At 42.8% G+C, this 19,935-nt stretch overlaps 1 protein-coding gene and 1 non-coding gene across 5 annotated transcripts in view; both read right to left on the bottom strand.

The window, feature by feature from the left end:
• LOC124594848 (cytohesin-1) overlaps positions 1-19,935 on the bottom strand; it is a 210,495-nt gene that overhangs the window by 43,313 nt on the left and 147,247 nt on the right. The window lies entirely within an intron of this gene.
• Trnat-ugu lies at positions 10,108-10,182 on the bottom strand. Its single transcript has one exon. It is a non-coding gene; the product is annotated as a tRNA-Thr (tRNA).

A 19,935-nucleotide genomic window follows, 5' to 3' on the forward strand; every position in this document is an offset into this window, starting at 1 on the left:
GTGTCTAAATTTATTGTGACGTACATTCGAGTTTGTATTACTGTTTTTATGGGTGGTTCCGAAATGGAACCACTGGGGCAGTATAAGTTTGGAAAAAGAATTTATTAAATTTTCGGCCCATTTTTGCTTGTTATTTAGGACTAATATGTCTTTGGAATTATGAGTTCATGTAAGTTTGGAGATGTGGGATTGTGTCTACGGAAAATGCGGATTCTATAATCTATCACATGCGATTATAAGTAGTTTAGAAGTGTAGGTCCTAGTGGTTACAAATTTGCCAGTTTCTTCTTACATTCGTTGCTTACCATGATAAAGGTTGATTGTATGAAAAATTTTAAAATTATAAATTTTCATATTGGTGGGACTCAAAAGGGTTAATGCTTACATATGATTAGACGATAACAGCTGTATGAAATAATATTCCAGGAATTTTATGAGCTTAAAGGGAGACGTACGTAAGACTACGAAATGAGGACGTGGACTGTGGTATTCCGAGATTTGGGTCGGGCTGAGAGACGTGAACTGACAGTCGAAGCTGTTACGATGACAGCTCAAGACAAGCGGGAAATATGGGTTCGAGTCCCAGTCCGGCACATATATTCACATGCCACGTTTGGGTAATACACTGATACCCTCTGCAGCTGATGTCATTAAATCCGCATTCAGCTAATAATTTGGAATACCTCTTTAATGTTGTTCTGTATCTGTCATCCGAGTTTTTCTTCTAAATTTATGCCTAGCAAACAAGGTATCTCCGCTAACTCTTGTCCGCTGTCGTGACAGCAGATATTGAAGCTATAAATACTGTTAGATTTGCAGCTGCTGTCACAGGTTAACTAGGGGTTGACAGTGACAGTCTGATTCCAGTGGAAGCGTGCGGTCCAACATGTCAGTAGATCAACACCACAACGATTATGGATGTTGGTTGGTTGATTTGGGTGAGAGGACCAAACAGTGAGATCAGCGGGTTAGGGAGGATGGGGAAGGAAGTCGGCCGTGCCCTTTCAAAGCAACCATCTCGGCATTTGCCTGAAGAGATTTAGGGAAATCACATTATGGATGTACTGGCGGCTCAGGACACATCTACAAATATTTATGGCACGGAGAGAAAAGGACGTCTGCTGGTAAAAGCGCAAACTCAAAAAATTAGTTTTATACCAATGTACATCTACGCTTTGAAGGGAGAAATCCTAATGGGATTACAGGAGCGACGTCAAACAGGGCGACGGAGCAGGTGAGGCACCACAGGACATTTTAATTTCCACTGTCTATAATTTTAGAAATAAATTCATAAAACTTTGTCAGCATGACCAGGAAGGATTCCGAAGGAGAGAGAGAATACAGTATCCAAGAAAAGCGAGAAGGAGCTAGTATCCAAAAAAGAAAGGGGAAGACGGCATCCTAACGAGATGAAACCAGCGTGTTCTAAGCGACGCGATGGGCGCAACACGAAAGCGAGGAGCGGTTGAGACGGCGCGTCGCGGCGGCTCTCTGCGGACTGCAGATATTGCGCCTCGCAGTCGCGCGTGAGTCAGTGGCCAGCCAGCCACGCAGAGCTTCTTTCTGTCTGCGTGTGGTGTGGTGATGGCGGCGGCGCCACATGCCTGCGCACGCGACGCACACAATGGTCGGCATTCCGACACGCGGGACGGCCGCCAGCTCGGCCCGTCCCCGATGCGCACCGCAATAGCCCAGTCCGCTTCCACCACCTCAACCCTCAAATGGAATTGTGGACGTCCTTTTTCGATACATGTGAAACTTTACACCCCCTGACATTTCCTCTGTTGGTCATTCCATTGTTGGCGGTTCCACATACCTTGCCGGCAGTTGATATCCGACCTGCACACAAACCAGAATCATTGTCCAGTCGCCCGCTTTTTCAGAGGTCACCTGTAAAATCTGGGTTGCGCCGCCATTATTGACCCACGACAGTAAGTGGTCCTCTTTTCTCTATGGTCAAAGTTTAATTATCAACTAAGTATAAATTTTTAGTCTTTTGATTTATTTTCAGTGTTTCTGGGGCTTCTAGCTTTCATGTACGTCAGTGAGTGACTCAAATTTTCTGGTCGAGAGCAACAATCTCATAAGTTTAGATGAAACTTCTCCCAAAAACTACCAATACACATTCTGCATTCGAAGAGGAAACTACGGCCGCATGCCAGCGAGAAAAAGACCAACCGGTACTGTACCTGCTGTTATGCAGGGTTACACAAACAAGTTTTCCCTTTGCGATTTATTTGGACTTATTTGTATTAAACTAATGTTTGTTATTTCAATGTATGCAAATACGAAAATTATGAATAAATATTCGTGGTTAAAGTAAAATGCATTACTTTCCATGGCTAAAACAAAGCGGTATCCTTTCCACCACCATTCCTCCTTGCCTTAAACGTTTGGTGATACAGGAAACATACCACTTAATTGGGAAGTCCTGACTCATCCAGTTTTGTGCGCGCGCGCGCGCGTGTGGCGCGCCAGACCACACAACAATACACCCTGTGTGGACAACCATATCTACAGAATATTTAGAAGCTGCGATAATTTAAAATGGAACAAAGTATGAACCCATTCATTTTCGTTGTAGGACATCTCATTTTGTGGGTGGAAGAGTACAAAACCAACAATTATTTCCACTGCTGAACAAAGTAAGATCATATGGACTATCAGACCAATTGTGTGATTGGATTGAAGAGTTCCTAGATAACAGAACGCAGCATGTCATTCCTAATGGAGAGAAGTCTTCCGAAGTAAGAGTTATTTCAGGTGTGCCGCAGGGGAGTGTCATAGGACTGTTGCTATTCACAATATACATAAATGACCTTGTGGATGACATCGGAAGTTCACTGAGGCTTTTTGCAGATGATGCTGTGGTGTATCGAGAGGTTGTGGCAATGGAAAATTGTACTGAAATGCAGGAGGATCTGCAGCGAACTGACGCATGGTGCAGGGAATGGCAATTGAATCTCAATGTAGACAAGTGTAATGTGCTGCTAATACGTAGAAAGATAGATCCCTTATTTAGCTACAAAATAGCAGGTCAGCAGTTAATTCCATAAATTATCTGGGAGTAGGCATTAGGAGTGATTTAAAATGGAATGACCATATAAAATTAATCGTCGGTAAAGCAGATGCCAGACAGATTCATTGGAAGAATCCTAAGGAAATGCAATCTGAAAACAAACTAAGTAGGTTACAGTACGCTTGTTCGCCCACCGCTTTAATACTGCTCAGCAGTGTGGGATCCGTACCAGATAGGGTTGATAGAAGAGACAGAGAAGATCCAACGGAGAGCAGCGCGCTTCGTCACAGGATCATTTAGTAATCGCGAAAGTGTTACGGAGTTGATAGATAGACTCCAGTGGAAGACTCTGCAAGACGCTCAGTAGCTCGGTACGGACTTTTGTTGAAGTTTCGAGAACATACCTTCATCGAAGAGTCAAGCAGTATATTGCTCCCTCCTACGTATATCTCGCGAAGAGACCATGAGGATAAAATGAGAGAGATTAGAGCCCACACAGAAGCATACCGACAATCCTCCTTTCCACGAACAATACGAGACTGGAATAGAAGGGAGAACCAATAGAGGTACTCAGGGTACCCTCCGCCACACACCGTCAGGTGGCTTGCGCAGTATGGATGTAGATGTAGATCTATGGTCTAACTTAGACATTTTTGGCTCATTGCAAAGAACTAAATAGCAAATTGTGCAATGACAGGCATAGTAGAAAGCAAATAAAAACACAGAAATCACGGTATCAGGCAACTGCACAGTGTCTTTCCTCGTATTATAGGCAGCAAGTGCCATTTACATATCTTGTCTAACACTGTGTTAGAAATACGTCACATAATATGTCAAGGCTAACTAGTTGCATTTATATCGGTACCAAACATCTACAGTCTTAGTAAATAAGCATTTGTAAGTTAAGCTTTCTAAAAATAACAAGACAACACACGTTAAGAGATCTTTATTTTTCCTGTTTAAGAATGTGTCATTGGCTAATATGTAGCTCGCAAGGTTTGCTTTCTCTGAAAGCTGTAGCTACCATAATTAGTTGAAAACTGGTATGTAATGAATAAATAAATAGTAAAGAAATAAATCCCCGTCTGTGCGCCTTTCACCTTTAAAAACGAGATATACAGAACGACAAATTGAGAACTTCAGTTTCTTGGGGAAATTCTGGGGAAATGTTACGTATAAACAAATGACAGAACCAACTAGGCATAAGTAAGCTGTTCTTGCCCGTCAGTTGTATTTCATGTTTGAGATGTTTAAATGGTGTAGAAGGAATTTAGCGTGTTTGTAAGACCGTAACAACCCCGCTCGACCGGCAGGAAAGTGACATTTTTGGCAAGAGACATAGGAATCTGCCCCTCGCCAAAGGCTGATGAGTAAACATTAGATACGGCGTTCTAAGAGTTTAAAACGATTCAATCAGTAATGTTTCGTATTCATATAAAACAAAGAAATAACATTCTTTGACATGCCTGGTCGTAAGGTGTGTGGATCTCTAAGCTCTTCGCAGTAGTGCGAGTAATGTTACCAGAACTGCAACGTACACATGGATAATGTGTGTCGAGAAGGAAAAACGCACAGAATATTTTTGTTACACCACTGAACAGATTCAAATAGGGTACGGATACCACGGATGCTATAACATGCAAGGAACGGTGTCTTCTGGTATACGGATACAAGGACTCAAATCCCGAAACTATTATGAATGTCACCCGACGTAAACAACGTTCTACTGTTGACTGGTGACTCCAATGCTCCTGACGTCCGAAATGTGTGTGTGAGAGAGAGGGGGTGGGGCGGGCGAGGACAGACCTGGGGTATGGAGTATTTTTAATATTTTGGAAAACGTATGGAAACTTAAGTAGACCTAAAAAGTTCCTGTTCGGAGCCTGTTAAAAAACCTGCCTAATGCTTACTTTTAAATTAATTTCTTGACAGAAAAACACTAGACTACACTATAGTTTTCCTTGCCTGAGAAGCTCGCTGGGAGGGTGGTGAGGGGGGGGGGGGGGAGTGTGGGTTTGCAGATTCCCTTTGCATCCCACCCCCGGGGTATGGTGGGCGCTCTTGCCTACATTGGAACCACTGTGATAAAGTGGTGGTACATGAGTAAGGCTTGTGTGACCGTTACCATAGGCAAGGAAGGCGGAGTGAGGCGGGTGAATCACAACGCTCGGCGTCCTGGCGACATTTGCTTTGCGCGGCTGCAGCCGCTCGCTATCTCCGGACACCGCCGCAAAAAACGCGCGGCGCGCGGGAGGCTGCTTTTTGCACACGTGCTACCGCCCCGCCGGTCGCTCTTCTGCCTGCGTTAAGCCAACGCACAAATGGTCCACCGGTAATATCTTTTCCGGACAACAGTAATTAACCACTCATCGGAAAATTAGAACCAAAAATTAATTATCTTACTGCAATATAGTGTGCGGACAGAACCCTGAAAAAATACAGTAACACCATTTTACTTTATTTTGGAAACTTTAATACTGTTCGAGCAAAAGGGTAAATCCTCGGTTATGCCCGATTAGTAGGAATAATCTCGATGCTCGCCTCGAATGGTTTGGGGGATCATTGAGAAATCCAAACTAGAGTGGCTGGATCAAGTAAACAAAGATTGCAGATGGATAATTTTTCGTACTTTTCAGTTCATTTTTGTGAGTTACAGTTACCGAAACACGTGTTACATTCCTCTTTACGTCCATTATCTACAATTTCATTCATTCATGTGAACACGATCATGTGGTCGAACTATTTCTTCCAGAACAGCAACCTTCAGTTTGTGTAGTGGTGGTGATGGTACGTGACTTTCCTTTCTCACAATACAGTATTAGTTTCAGATATTTTGAAGTCATGACTGAACGTGGATAACTTTTTTACAATTTCGTAAAATATATTAGGCGAGATCAGGCAAAACGCTCAGTGATATTCTCATCTCCTTTGACTCGCCCAACGGACTAAGCTATACAGTGCGTGTACCGGTGAAACAGTTTAGGGCGCGAGGAAGACATTTTGCCTTTTGCATATACAGAAGGACGGTTTTTCTGCTTGCTAACTAGTTACATTGGGGACTCATGCATTACATGGCGACTTCTGGAGAATTTACGAACGTGAATAAGCCGGCAGTTCATTGCGACAATTATTCCTTCATAGCTCCCAGATTTAGACTGGCAATGGCAAGGAAAGCGTTTCTGAAGAAGAGAAATTTGCTAACATCGAGTATAGATTTAAGTGTCAGGAAGTCGTTTCTGAAAGTATTTGTATGGAGTGTAGCAATCTATGGAAGTGAAACATGGACGGTAAATAGTTTGGACAAGAAGAGAATAGAAGCTTTCGAAATGTGGTGCTACAGAAGAATGCTGAAGATTAGATGGGTAGACCACATAACTAATGAAGTATTGAATAGGATTGGGGAGAAGAGAAGTTTGTGGCACAACTTGACCAGAAGAAGGGATCGGTTGGTAGGACATGTTCTGAGGCATCAAGGGATCACCAATTTAGTATTAGAGGGGAGCGTGGAGGGTAAAAATCGTAGGGGGAGACCAAGAGATGAATACACTAAGCAGATTCAGAGGGATGGAGGTTGCAGTAGGTATTGGGAGATGAAGAATCTTGCACAGGATAGAATAGCATGGAGAGCTGCATCAAACCAGTCTCAGGACTGAAGACAACAACAACAACAACAACAACAACAACAACAGCTCCCAGATTTCTATAACATAGTTACTAGAGGCGAAACCTGTGATTCGATAACATAATGAAGTTACTAACAATTATTATGGGCCAGTGACGAACGTCCACGCAGACAGGTGATAGCATGTAGGACTCTTGACACTACTTTAACACAGGAATTTCTGCTAATACGAGGTTAACCAATCAACGCGACACATGGAGAGCATCACAACAAAGTCCACCATGTACGCTTACGCTGGAATAAAGACACTCTTGGTATGGATGACGAAACTGTCAACAATACGCCGATGACTGGAATATGCAGCGTGTGATAAGATCCTGCGAAGTGACCAGCCTGCTCTCGGGATGTGGTGTTCGTCTACATTTACGGTGACTCAGTAACCATGCCTTTCTCCTTAACATTTACTCCCAATTACATGTACCTAAACATTTTGGACACCCTGTACTGTTAATGCGAGCTAGTATGAGTTGGTGAACAAAATAATTACGTTCCTTGAGCTATTCTTAATCATTTGCTATTTTCTTCGTTGGGGCGCTGAAAATTTAGCTGCTGATTGTTCTATCCTGCTGTATCAGTAAATCTCTATATAAAGTCGTCTAAGATGTTTGACAGACCTACAATTTGCAGACTGAATTGTGTAAAGATTTCGTAGAATCTTTATCATCATTACGAGACATCGAATTTTCATTTGGACGACATGAAGATCGTCAAAGCGAATATTATTGGACCACGTCCAAAATCTGAAAATATCTTTCCTACTGACAGTCCGCAGCTCGTGACCTACTGGAGAGAGGCGTTGCCATAGATCGCGAGGTCCTGGGTTCGATACCCGGCCGGGTCAGTTTTCTTGGTACAGGTACTGGGTTTTTGTTTTGTCAATCATTTACATCTCATCACGAAGACGTGCAAGTTGCCTAAGTGGCGTGAAATATACCTGCACAGGTCCTCGAACAACCTAAGACGAAGGTTTCCCCGACGAATAATGCCATTCGATCACTTCATCTCCTACGAAACAAACGTTTTAACGGAACTGCTATTTTTAGTGGATTTCTAGATTACTCAATTTCATCTCCAGGGAGGATCTCTCTTTAACCATGGTGATAGCTGGAGAAAACATCCGAGACAGCCGCGACCTAATTTCACCTAATTAACGCTGTCTGCTGTGCTGGTCTCAGATTTTTGGCGGCTGCGTGCCCGCCTGGCGACGTGATTCATTGCCCCACTGCTGTTAACTACATGGTAAGTGGCCTGACTTCCGCTATAAACAGTTGCGTTACTTACGAAGGTGACAGCCCGCCGTACGAGCTGCTCATTACAGTGCAGTTTTCTTTGTGTCAAAAAACTTTGCGTTTCAGTTGGGACCGACGCCCAAAAGAGCAACCTTGTCGAATACGCATTAAGGTATTACATACGTTTTACGATATCAGAAGTTTTTGCAGTTCGTCATTAACTGACATCTTGACTTTTAGGAAATGTGCAAATTGTTCGCTGTAATTTGCAGTACAGCACTGATAAATGTACCGATCACATTTCTTCGCCATTCGCGCCATTGCAGATTCCTGTACTAGCACATTTCTAAACAATGAGAAGATAGAAGTGCAACACACGTAGGTTATCGAGTGTATCTGCACTCGAAGTCATCGGCATAGCGTCTAGTTCTTTCCGTATGTATACTGTATGTTGGACTCGCGTCAGAGGCAGTGAGAGATTGTACTATTGGCGAAATTATGTATTTTAGTCTGAGAAACAGTGAGAAGTGAATTTTGGAGACAGGAGTGGGAAGAAGGATTAAAGCAGTTTTGCCCGCGAGCAGCAAGCGTGTGCTGATTACTTTCATCGGCACCTATAACTTTATATCATTTGTAATTAATTGAAAGAACTTTTAATGAATGTCTTCGCTCTTGGGATGTCAAAAATAATTCAAAATATACGCTCTTACACAAACTGAAAAATGCCTAGACAGGTACGCCTCAACGCATAAGCCGTTTTCTGAAAAGGAACTGCATTTCTGATACAGCTTCTCTTGTGTGTTCAGAATAGTGTGTTTTATGCATTCGCAATGGCCACTTTACTAGAATTTTTTATGGGGAATCAGACATAGTTCACTGTCCTCGCGTAGATAACGCAACGTACCAAGATCACGATAGCCAGTGCCATGTTACTAGACGTCAGACACTCTCTACGAGAGCGACATTTTCTTAAAAATCTTGAGAGCCGATTCGAAAAGTGGACTAACGTACCCTCGTTTCCTGCACAACAAACATGCTATTATAGAGCCCAGTAAAATCTTAACGTTCCTGAAACTTCTCTGCTTCGCACTGGACTCCGAGTCAAATTGATTCGTGTATGTTTTAACATTCTTATAAACTCAAATTAGCACATTTGTAACCAAGCAAATAAGATTTTTCATTTCACTTCAAGAACAGCAGCACTTACGTATCTGGGCAATTCTTTGAAAGCAAATCAGTATCTGAACATTACCGGCAGCTTATTCTTGTTAGGTAGCAGGAACGAAGAAGCCAGAGACACTAACGAGCACATTAAGACTGTGTGCTACGCCTGCTTTTCTTTTCAGCCACTTGACATGATCTAAGATACCACTGGCTTCAAACCAACAAAATATCTGCTAGCAACAGTATGGAGTTCAGCTGCAAATTTATACAATCTTACTGGCCGACAGTTCGGCTGCCAATAGATATTTAAACAGGTTGCGACCGCACGCTACTAATGAGGGATTTCTTAAAGCTTTATATCCATGAAGCATGGGAATTCGCGGAATCTGCAAAACACTGATATTGTAAGAAGACTTAATCGCATTACAACAAATTGTGTAAATTAATGTGAGAAGGAACTAATACCCTACCACTATAAAACGTACTAACGTAATTTTATTATACTTATTACTGTTGGGTATTCTCTAGTCTTCTGTAGAAGCTTTCCGAATGATAAAATTTATTATTTTACCTTGTATCATCTGCTGTTCGACATCTACATAGCCAAGTAGACAATTAAGACAACTGGGACAATTAAGTTTGCAAAAATGACTGGTGGTGACTGTTAGGAATGCAAAACTTCTTTAAGCCCCACAGAATGCTGCTCCCTTAATCCTGTGCTCTATTTGAATCTGTTTAGCGTTTCTTTGCTAGTAACACGAGTTCGTTTTGCAACTCTCACTTTTTTCCTAGCATGCTCATAGTTGAATATTTTATTGACTACACAATGAGCATTAAGCTTTCGTTCCAGATGCCGAACAAAAGAATTAAGTATATATGACGGTAGTATCTGTTCCCGATAGAACAGTTACCATGGATGACCATGCAGCTTTGCTAGAAATGAAATAATTAAATGGACACCCTAGCTGCAAACAGGCGTTGATGTACTTCATTGGGGACATGTTGAAAATGTGCGCCCCGACCGGGACTCGAACCCGGGACCTCCTGCTTACATGGCAGACGCTCTATCCATCTGAGCCACCGTGGGCACAGAGGATAGTGCGTCTGCAAGGACTTATCCCTTGCACGCTCCCCGTGAGATCCACATTCCCAACATGTCCACACCACTACATTCATAGTGCGCCTAATAGATGTTTGCCCATCATACTCATTACTCGTGGCAGATTAATCTACCAAGTCCCGTACGAGTTCGGGCATAGCGTGTGCGTTCGCACAAGAAGGTCAATGGCCGGGAAGCCGTATTTTAACTATATATGACGGTAGTATGTTGGGAATGCTAATCTCACGGGGAGCGTGCAAGGGATAAGTCCCTGCAGACGCACTATCCTCTGTGCCAGCGGTGGCTCAGAGGGATAGAGCGTCTGCCATGTAAGCAGGAAATCCCGGGTTCGAGTCCCGGTCGGGGCGCACACTTTCAACATGTCCCCAATGAAGTACATCAACGCCTGTTTGCAGCTAGGGTGACCATTTAATTATCATTTCAAAAGAATTAAGAGCTGATACTTTTTCAAGCTACGCCGTTGCGACAACAGCCGTACTTTGTCTTACTACAACACGTGCACTAATTGAGTCCAAGAGTTCGGATTTATTTGTTGCAAAACCTCTAACATGTTCGCACAATCTCAGAGGGCTTGTTTAACTGCCGACTTCCGGTAAAGTTAGTCCATTCGCAAGAATATTTCTACCAATGGATGGCAAACAAATTATTACTGCAGGAAGATAGGAAAATTAATGCAACACACCTTTGAACGTTTATTTCAGCCGTTTTAACTTTTTGATATTAATGTGTATTTTTCTGATGTTTCTTTATCTTTACCCTAATCTAGAATATTTCTCATTCCGAACCGCTATGACTTCGAATATGACAAAAATATGCCGCGTCCATTCTCTGGAAACAGGATGATATTAGCTGTACAAGGGTCAGGGACCTAGGAGATGGCTTTCGTCACTCTAAATTCTTCAAGTTTGTCCGCAATGGGTCTACGCTCATCTACTAGAAGATTTTCGTTACATGTACTTTTAAAACCAACAACACAGACAATGAAAATCGTAACGCCTGATGGAGGCAGCAAAAATTTTCATCAACAACCGTCCTACACTGTGCGCACACAGCTTTCGCGTTCTGGTTGCGTAGTCTGTTTCGGTATGAGTCACGAGGATTAGAAGCTAATTATGCAATCCTGATAAGATACGCGTCGTAAGTCTGCCTACCGTATTCCTTGAATCAAACAACGGTAGCAATGTTTTTTCAAGGTAGGGAACTGAGTTTCCTCGATTACACATGTGTAGTCGTCAACCTAAAATTTCACACCCAGTTTGATTGAATGCATTTCCTCTAAATATACGTAAGTATAATGAAAATGTGCAAGAAAACGTGAAAACTCACCAAGCAAAATGTTAATTTTTCCTTGCTAAGAATAGTGAGTCACCCGAATAAAGTTTGTGTAGCCGCAGTGTAGAAGAAAACACTAATGTTGCAACGACATGTTACGATGAGTCATCGTCGCTATTTTGCAGTAACAGCATGTTCAGGACGTTCTGGTTTCATAAATGTCGCGTGTACTATGTTATACCGAACACTGAGAAGCGATTCCAGTCTACGTACGCCATCGCCACCACTTGCAGCGTTTCTCCCAAAACCATTCACGATCTTCACGCTTCATGGAAAGTCCAGGTGGGTCTGTTGAGTTGCGTGTATGTGTACGTAATAAGCTTAGAGTAATGCTGGCTAACTTATCTCCATACACCATAGTCACAGCACGCGAACGATCAGCGTTACCACCTCACGAAGATGTTTAGTAATTCAGCGGCTTTATTTTTGTAGCCAAATGTGAATACTGTAGTACTTTACAGTCGCGTTGGTACGGTGGCTCTGAATACGATGGTTCTGAATGCAATTGTTTAAGCTGGACCGTTTAGTTACAAATCACTATGGTAAGCAGCGGGAGTGAAACATCTAGGTTCGCAATATTTGTTTCATTATTTGCATTTATTTCGCTTCAGATGTGACGTTCTGCATAAGTAAACGTTAAGTGCTGATTAATATTAATCTTAATGGTTTTGGAGTACTTCATTCGCTGAAAAATGCGGCAGGAAGATTTTTCCTGCCAACAACCGTTCGCTTTGCATACACTTCTATTACGATTGTATACTGTACTCAAACGTATGCTACAACATATTTTACGAAGCGCTGTTTATGGTAGTTTCAGAGTTTTGGTTACTATTTAGTCATGTTTCACCCTACCAAAACAGGTTGAATGTTCATGAGCGCATAGGCCTTATACCGACCGAACTCTAAGTATTCGGAACCGTCAACTTAGCGCATGTGACTACGAAAGACTTATGTACACAGTTTTTCCTCCAGTCGCCAGGCGACCCGCCGCTATGTATGCTAATACTAATTGTGGAGGTGACAATAGCGGTAGTGGGAGTGATGCACAAAATAGTGATGTTACTAGTGTATCTTCGAAACAGGTCGTGCCCATTCACAAATTCCTCAGCTAGGTAGATGACAGACATCAGTGTCCCTGGACTCACGCCATAGCCCAGCACAAGTGGTACTTCTTGCGGTAACATGTTCAGAAATCTGAGGTCGTTCTTTAAGATTTGCCAGACAGGGCATCAGCCGAGCATACAAAAGTCTATATTAAGAGGTATCAGGCGAGAATCCAATAATTATGGTATACCGTTATATGGAAGTAAAGGGTCTACGATAAACCGTGCAGACAAGGAGAGGGCGGGTAATTTTGAAATGTGGTGCTATAGCAGAATGCTAACGGAAGAGAGCCGTTTCTCATCAGCGTGTGAGTAAACGAATTCGGACCTAATGTTGTGACTCCATTTACTGGGTTTTATTCTTTTAAGTTTCTTTTAATTTTATATGTACCTACTTAGATTTTTTACATTTGTAGTTTCTATACAATGGTAGCCCTTTGCGATTCCCATTTTTAAACTAAATATTGTTTCTAGTGGAAAATTGATAGATTCGCGTAGATACAATAAAAAAACAGGCCGTAAAAGAAGCCCTTTTGACAACAACACTACGTTAGATGAGCAAACAGGAGAAATCAACAATGACCATGAGGAAATCATCGTGGCCTGAAATGACAAAGAAAAGTAAATGCTTGGAAAAATGTTCCAAAGTTTTAATCGATAGCGCCGTTTCGCTCAGTACAGCGAGAAAAAACGCAACACCAAACTTGCTAGTCTTCGGTCACCCAGTTGTGTGTGTCTTGTTTGAGACTCCAGGCAGATCGCATTTTCGCAAGCTACGCCCGTGCGCGGAATGCGCCTACTAGCTGTCTGGGCCTTGGACTTGAGCCGCCAGCCCGCTGTCGGCAGCATCACGTCACGTCACTCATACGCAGTTCTCTCTGGTCTGGCACACAAAGCGCTACCGCCATTGCCAACTGAGCCCGGGAGGTCGCAAAAACCGTTTCTCCTTGCTGCGCCAACAACGGCCCAGTCACCTAGAACTGACCCCAAACATCTGCATGTTGCATCAGTGGACACGAACCGCAAGTAACACTTCTTGTGCTGTACTGAACCGCGAAGAGGTTCATTTCCGACGAGACCAAACAGGGAACATATCCTTCGTTTTGCCGTAGACCCGAAACTCCGAAGGAATCTGAAGGAAATGATTTGCGTCTGTCCACAACATTCCAAAGATATATCCGAAACTTCAACTGCTGAAATGGTTCGAATGGCTCTGAGCACTATGGGACTTAACATCTGAGGTGATCAGTTCCCTAGAACTTAGAACTACTTAAACCTTTAACTAACCTAACGACATCACACACATCCATGCCCGAGGCAGGATTCGAACCTGCGACGGTAGCGGTAGCGCGGTTTCAGACTGAAGCGCCTAGAACAGCTCGGCCACACCGGCCGGCTTCAACTGCTGAATCTAGACTTTTTCCATGCGTATATTTAAAGAGGATTTTTGCGATTGGTTTTTCTGGATCATTCTTGTGTCGAGGGCTGTCTCTTACGACAATGAAACATGCTGACAGGTGTTGGACCTACTTAATCCTCTAGTACCGTGGCGGCGTAATAAATATCAGATACTTAAGTCAAAGCAGTCAAAAGATACGGTCATTTATGTAACATTTGATACTCGCAAACTTACTCATCAAAATCTGCAGATGTACTTCCCATCAGTCGAGAATCATGAAATCTGGCAAGAATAAGGTTTCATAGCACACGTAAAGGAAAAAAATCTAAATTGTGAAACTGTAATATCACAAGAAAAGACTCATTTGTTAACAGTCTTCAAACTTTTAATTAAAAATTCTAGAAAATCTCTGAACACTTGGAGCGACTTCTTAGCAATGTCAATGACAGCAAAAAATTGTCCTGGAATGGATGAAGTGTCACACACAAGCATCAGAGCGCGAGTCCTACTCGCACCTCGTAATTTTATTATGCATGGAGAAATATGAACGTTTCTTGACTTATCGTAACGCGGGCTCGTGAAACGCCAAGAGTGAGGTAGTTTGACTCGCAACGCGTCTTTAATTGCAGAGTGCAGGGGATTTATGTGACGTTCACGCGTTTACTAAAACGTGTGACGGGCCTAACAGCTTTTAATCGTCACTGGCTCTTAATGCTGCTTCGCGAAAATACCAGATCGACGAACAATACACCAAAACTGATTAGTTCGTACGTCCCACAGTACGAAGTTATGGTATTTGTTAAGTTCACTGACGCCGGACACCAATTTCGCTTCTAACTCCTACCTAATACAAACACTATCCCGAGTTTTGTTTAAAAGCACATCACTCGCATTCCTGTTCCGATGTTCTGTAAGTTTTTGTAAATATATAAGCTTCGTGTGTAAGTTCGTAGCGTTTCTGTTTTGCATGTTGATATTCCGGTTCCTATGGATTTAATTATCGACTGTCATTTATTTGTAGTTCACTGTTGCTATTTAAGTTTACATATTGTCATTTGGAGACAGTGCCTAGTGGACAAGTCGGAACATTTCCAACACTCTTCTATTTAGAGTTCAATAGAGATGACAGCAGCGGAGGCAACCGAAACGTTTGCGCCGCGTATGTGGATATGCCTTTGGATAGCGCCGGGAAGACCTTCCGGGTTTGATTATCCTCTAATCGCACTAATCCAGAACGATCCACGTTAGTGTACTCGAGAAGTGGCAAATGTGATGAACTGTGAACATTCCCCATCGTGAAATTTGCATGTAATGGGAAGGGTTCAAAAATTGTGTTATGGGGACCCCATGCTCCAAGCCAAAAATCAGCGGGTGTCATGTGCATCTCTGCTTGCTCGTCAACAACACAGACCATTCCCGACTCGTATCGTTACTCGTGACTAGAAATGGTCTCTCTCTGCTAACATAAGAAAAAGAAATGGATGATTGAGCCCAAACAAAGCAGTAACTATCTGTGCAAAGACCTGCGCGCATCCACAAAAGGTGTTATGCATCTCGTGGAACAGAGACGGAAGAGTACTACGAATTGCTTCTTCGATGATTGGTTTGTGGAGCGCTCAACGCAATTCCCAATCTTTTCACTGTTCAGTCTCGCCATTTTCCCGAATGATGAAATGATAACACAAACAGCCAGTCCCTGCTTCTTATCAACAAGTGAGACGTCTTAGAGACGCAATCCAAGAACTATTAGGACGACAGCGCAAAGTGATGCTACTCCGCGATAACGCCCGCCCGCATTCTCCCAGACTGACAAGAAACACTATAGAGGAGTTGGTTGGGGAGTCACTCCGCACCCACCTTATTCGCCTGACCCTGTACCCTCAGATTTTCACCTTTTTCCGCGCGCTATCGAGCAACCTTCAAGGAACTTCCATTCCGGACGAAAATGCTCTCTGAACATGCTCGAGTTCTTCGTCTCAAAATCACGGGATTTCTGCAGTCGCCGAGTCGAAAAGTTGCCCATCGTTGGCATACTGTTGTAAATAGTAATGTAGAATATTTTATTGATGTCTGAACTCGCTTATGTTTATCTGTTGTGTTTATTTAACTTATGGAAAAACGCCACCAGAACTACTTCACTGACCCAGTAGTAATGTAATACGGATAAGAATTAATGTCATCGAACCTCGTAATTCAAGAAATAACCTACCCCGGTCAAGGGCACGTCCTTTACTGGGCCAATGCAGCCAATTTTATAAAAACAGGTTCAATTTCGTGTTGTTGCAATACGACTTCATTCTCTCGGATCTCAACTTTCTCCGTATCAAATCGCCCCAATGTTTATTGATCTTGGTCTGTTATCTGGTTCACCTCCCAGTTTGCCATTTTTTAAATATTTTATTGTAATTTTAGTCCTCTCGCATGTTTCTTCGTTCCCATTATGCAACTAATGTTGGTCTTACTGTTGCATAATTTCACTACTGGCCCTCTGATATTTCATCGCAACGATGTTGGAAGGAGGATATGAGTTTCTTTCTAATTCCACCCATCCGTTTTGCTGTAAACTCCTAACGAGTTAGTCTCCAGCGTGCATATTATTGCTAGTGTTTGTTTATAAACGTACTGATTTTTTTCCATCCTGTATTTTTGCAGCGTTCAATTTTGAGAATTGTTTCACTTGCATATGTTATATCTGGTAGTGTGGTTAGTAATGTTTCAGTTTTGTGGCTACTGAGAGGGCTTTTCTTTGTATGAACTTATGTTTTTTCAGAAGGCCTCTTACTGCAGTAAACCTGCCATTTTATGTACCAGTACTTTTTTGCTCGACTACGTCTTACTCGTTACCTATTGCATGTATGATTCTAACAGCCCTGTTATCCGGCATTAACTAGGGGAAACTCTTAATAATTGAGATCAGAATAGTTGTGCTGCTAGAGGACCGTTTTCTCCTCCACGATAAGCGTGTGGCGTTTTAAGACGGGACTATTGCGCCTCTAGGCAGGTAATTCGCAAAGACCCGTTTTACATGGGACGTGCGACTAACAAGGAAGTCGCCTACTGCAGTGCTCCACGCTACTGACAGTCCAGCTACAAAAAAAGAGCCTACACTGTTTATGCCTGTCTAGTTGTCTGCTCGCTCTAGTTACGAGTTCCACTGATCAATCTCACGGTAACAGTTATGATGTGGAACGTGTCGAGTGCACAATAAATGCACTCATGATTAACCATAAAAATAATGTTTTTATTACGTACCCCATTCCCTTAAATGGCACAAAAGGCATATATTCTACATCTACATCCATACTCCGCAAGCCACCTGACGGGGTGTGGCGGAGGGTACCCTGAGTACCTCTATCGGTTCTCCTTTCTATTCCAGTCTCGTATTGGTCGTGGAAAGAAAGATTGTTGGTATGCCACTGTGTGGGCTCTAATCTGATTTTATCCTCATGGTCTCTTCGCGAGATATACGTAGGAGGGAGCAATATACTGCTTGACTCCTCTGTGAAGGTATGTTCTCGAAACTTAAAAGCCCGTACAGAGCTACTGAGCGTCTCCCTTGTAGCGTCTTCCACTGGAGTTTATCTGTCATCTCCGTAACGCTTTCGCGATTACTAAATGATCCTGTAACGAAGCGCGCTGCTCTCTGTTGTTGGATCTTCTCTATCTCTTCTATCAACCTTATCTGGTACGGATTCCACACTGTTGAGCAGTAGTCAATCAGTGGGCGAACAAGTGTACTGTAACCTACTTCCTTTGTTTTCGGATTGCATTTCATTAGGATTCTTCCAATGGATCTGTCTGGCATCTGCTTTACCAACGATCAGCTTTATATCATCATTCCATTTCAAATCACTCCTAATGCGTACTCCCAGATAATTTATGGAATTAACCGTTTCCAGTTGCTGACCTGCTATATTGTAGCTCAATGATGAAGGATCTTTCTTTGTGGATTCACAGCACATTACACTTTTATACATTGAGATTCAATTGCCACCATGCATCCATTGAGATTCAATTGCCACCATGCACCATGCATCAATTCGTTGCAGATCCTCCATTTCAGTACAATTTTCCATTGTTACAACCTCTCGATATACTACAGCATCGTCCGCAAACAGCCTCAGTGAACTTCCGATGTTATCGACAAGGTCATTTATGTATACTGTGAATAGCAACTGTCCTACAACACTCCCCTGCGGCACACCTGAAATCACTCTCACTGCGGAAGACTTCTCTCCATTGAGAATGACATGCTGCGTTCTGTTATCTAGGAACTCTTCAATCCAATCACACTATTGGTCTGATAATCCACATGCTCTTACTCAGTTCATTAAACGAGTGTGGGGAACTGTTCAAAAATGTTCAACTATATATTTATTCCTTTTTAAGAATTCGTCTACTGTATAGGAGTTGTCAAGGAGATATAATTTCAAATTATTTTTAAAACTATTACTGCTGTTTGCCAGACATTTTATTTCATCTGGTAATTTATCGAAAAGTTACAGCAGCATATTTTCCCCCTTTCTGTGCCAAAGACAGGTTAACTTGTGAATGAATTTACAAGTGAACATTTTTTTTAAGACTAGTTCCGGATACAAATACATCTGAATCACTGAATTTCGTTCATTTCCATGCACGGCCATCTTATCGTTTAAATTCCAATGAATGCTTACAGCAGATGCTTCATCCATTAACTATTAGGAGAGGAGCATTTCGCTGAGCAGGACACAATTCAGACGGAGCTTCGCGCTGTTTGTCAGTTGTGCTTACCGCTCGGTCGCCAGCGCACTATCGAAGTTCCTTCATACGCGTGAAAATAGGATTCATCCTGTTCCTTCCAAAAGCGATGCAGGTGTCCCCGACTACGTGGTAAAGGCCGGCGGAACCGGTGCGTCACGGGTAATCTCGCAAGCTCACACGTCCCGTGTAGAACGGGCATAAGTCAAAGGCCGTGAGGGCTGGGCGGCGCAGCAGGAGGCACATTCCACAGGCACAGCACAGGCGCCGCGCCGGTGACGCAAACCGGCGGCCACCGCTTCCGGCTGGCAGGCAAACCAGCCGCGCAGATCGGCAGCCTTGCTGAGCCGAGGCACCCACCTAGCGCAGGTAAACAAGCGCAGCGCGCCCAACCTGTTGCTGCACCTTGAACTCAACATATCGGCTGCGTTCGTGCACACAGCGTGAACAAAAATAACTGCACACAGTCTAGTCGAGTCTGCAGACAGAGTGAAAAAATAGCACGACCACCGCCTCTGCCAAAGTCAAATGAGTGGCTGCCTTGCGTAACGAAACAGTCCTTCCAAACCCAAGCTTGTAGTATTAAGCTTCTTTTACACGATCGACTTTCCTTGTCCCTGTTGACTACTCTAAACTAGTGCGTCCACTGCAGCGCCCTTGGCATTTTATTCCAGTACCGGCTCTCGTATGTTTTGAGTATTTTCGTTTACACGTCGGCGCCAAAATCTCCGGTGTTGTGACAGCTGTCTGCTGTGCAGTTTGGCATCTGAATGGTGAAAGTGAGGTTATGAGGATCGATTCTTTTTCGAAAAATCGAAATATAGTAACAAAATTTACGAACAAGCAATGACGACAGCATTCATTGACGACTAAAGTAGAACTCAAAGTGGAAGTTCTCAAATATCGTGTGGTAAATTGTTCCACGCACCCGAGAGTAGAAAGAACATGAAAAGAGTTATCCAAAAATATCAGACAATACATAGCACGCAGTAAATAGCGCCTTTTTGCTGTATCTTTTGTATTTTGATTTTCTTGTAAGTTGCCAAGTAACAACGAAATTTGTTTTTCTCGTCCAATAATTTTGATTTTCACCGTTGAATTTCATTAAGGAGATTTATTCACGCTCTTATTTATGTAAAGTGCGGGTTTC

This window comes from Schistocerca americana, chromosome 2 (genome assembly GCF_021461395.2).
Source record: "Schistocerca americana isolate TAMUIC-IGC-003095 chromosome 2, iqSchAmer2.1, whole genome shotgun sequence".
NCBI lineage: Eukaryota > Metazoa > Arthropoda > Insecta > Orthoptera > Acrididae > Schistocerca > Schistocerca americana.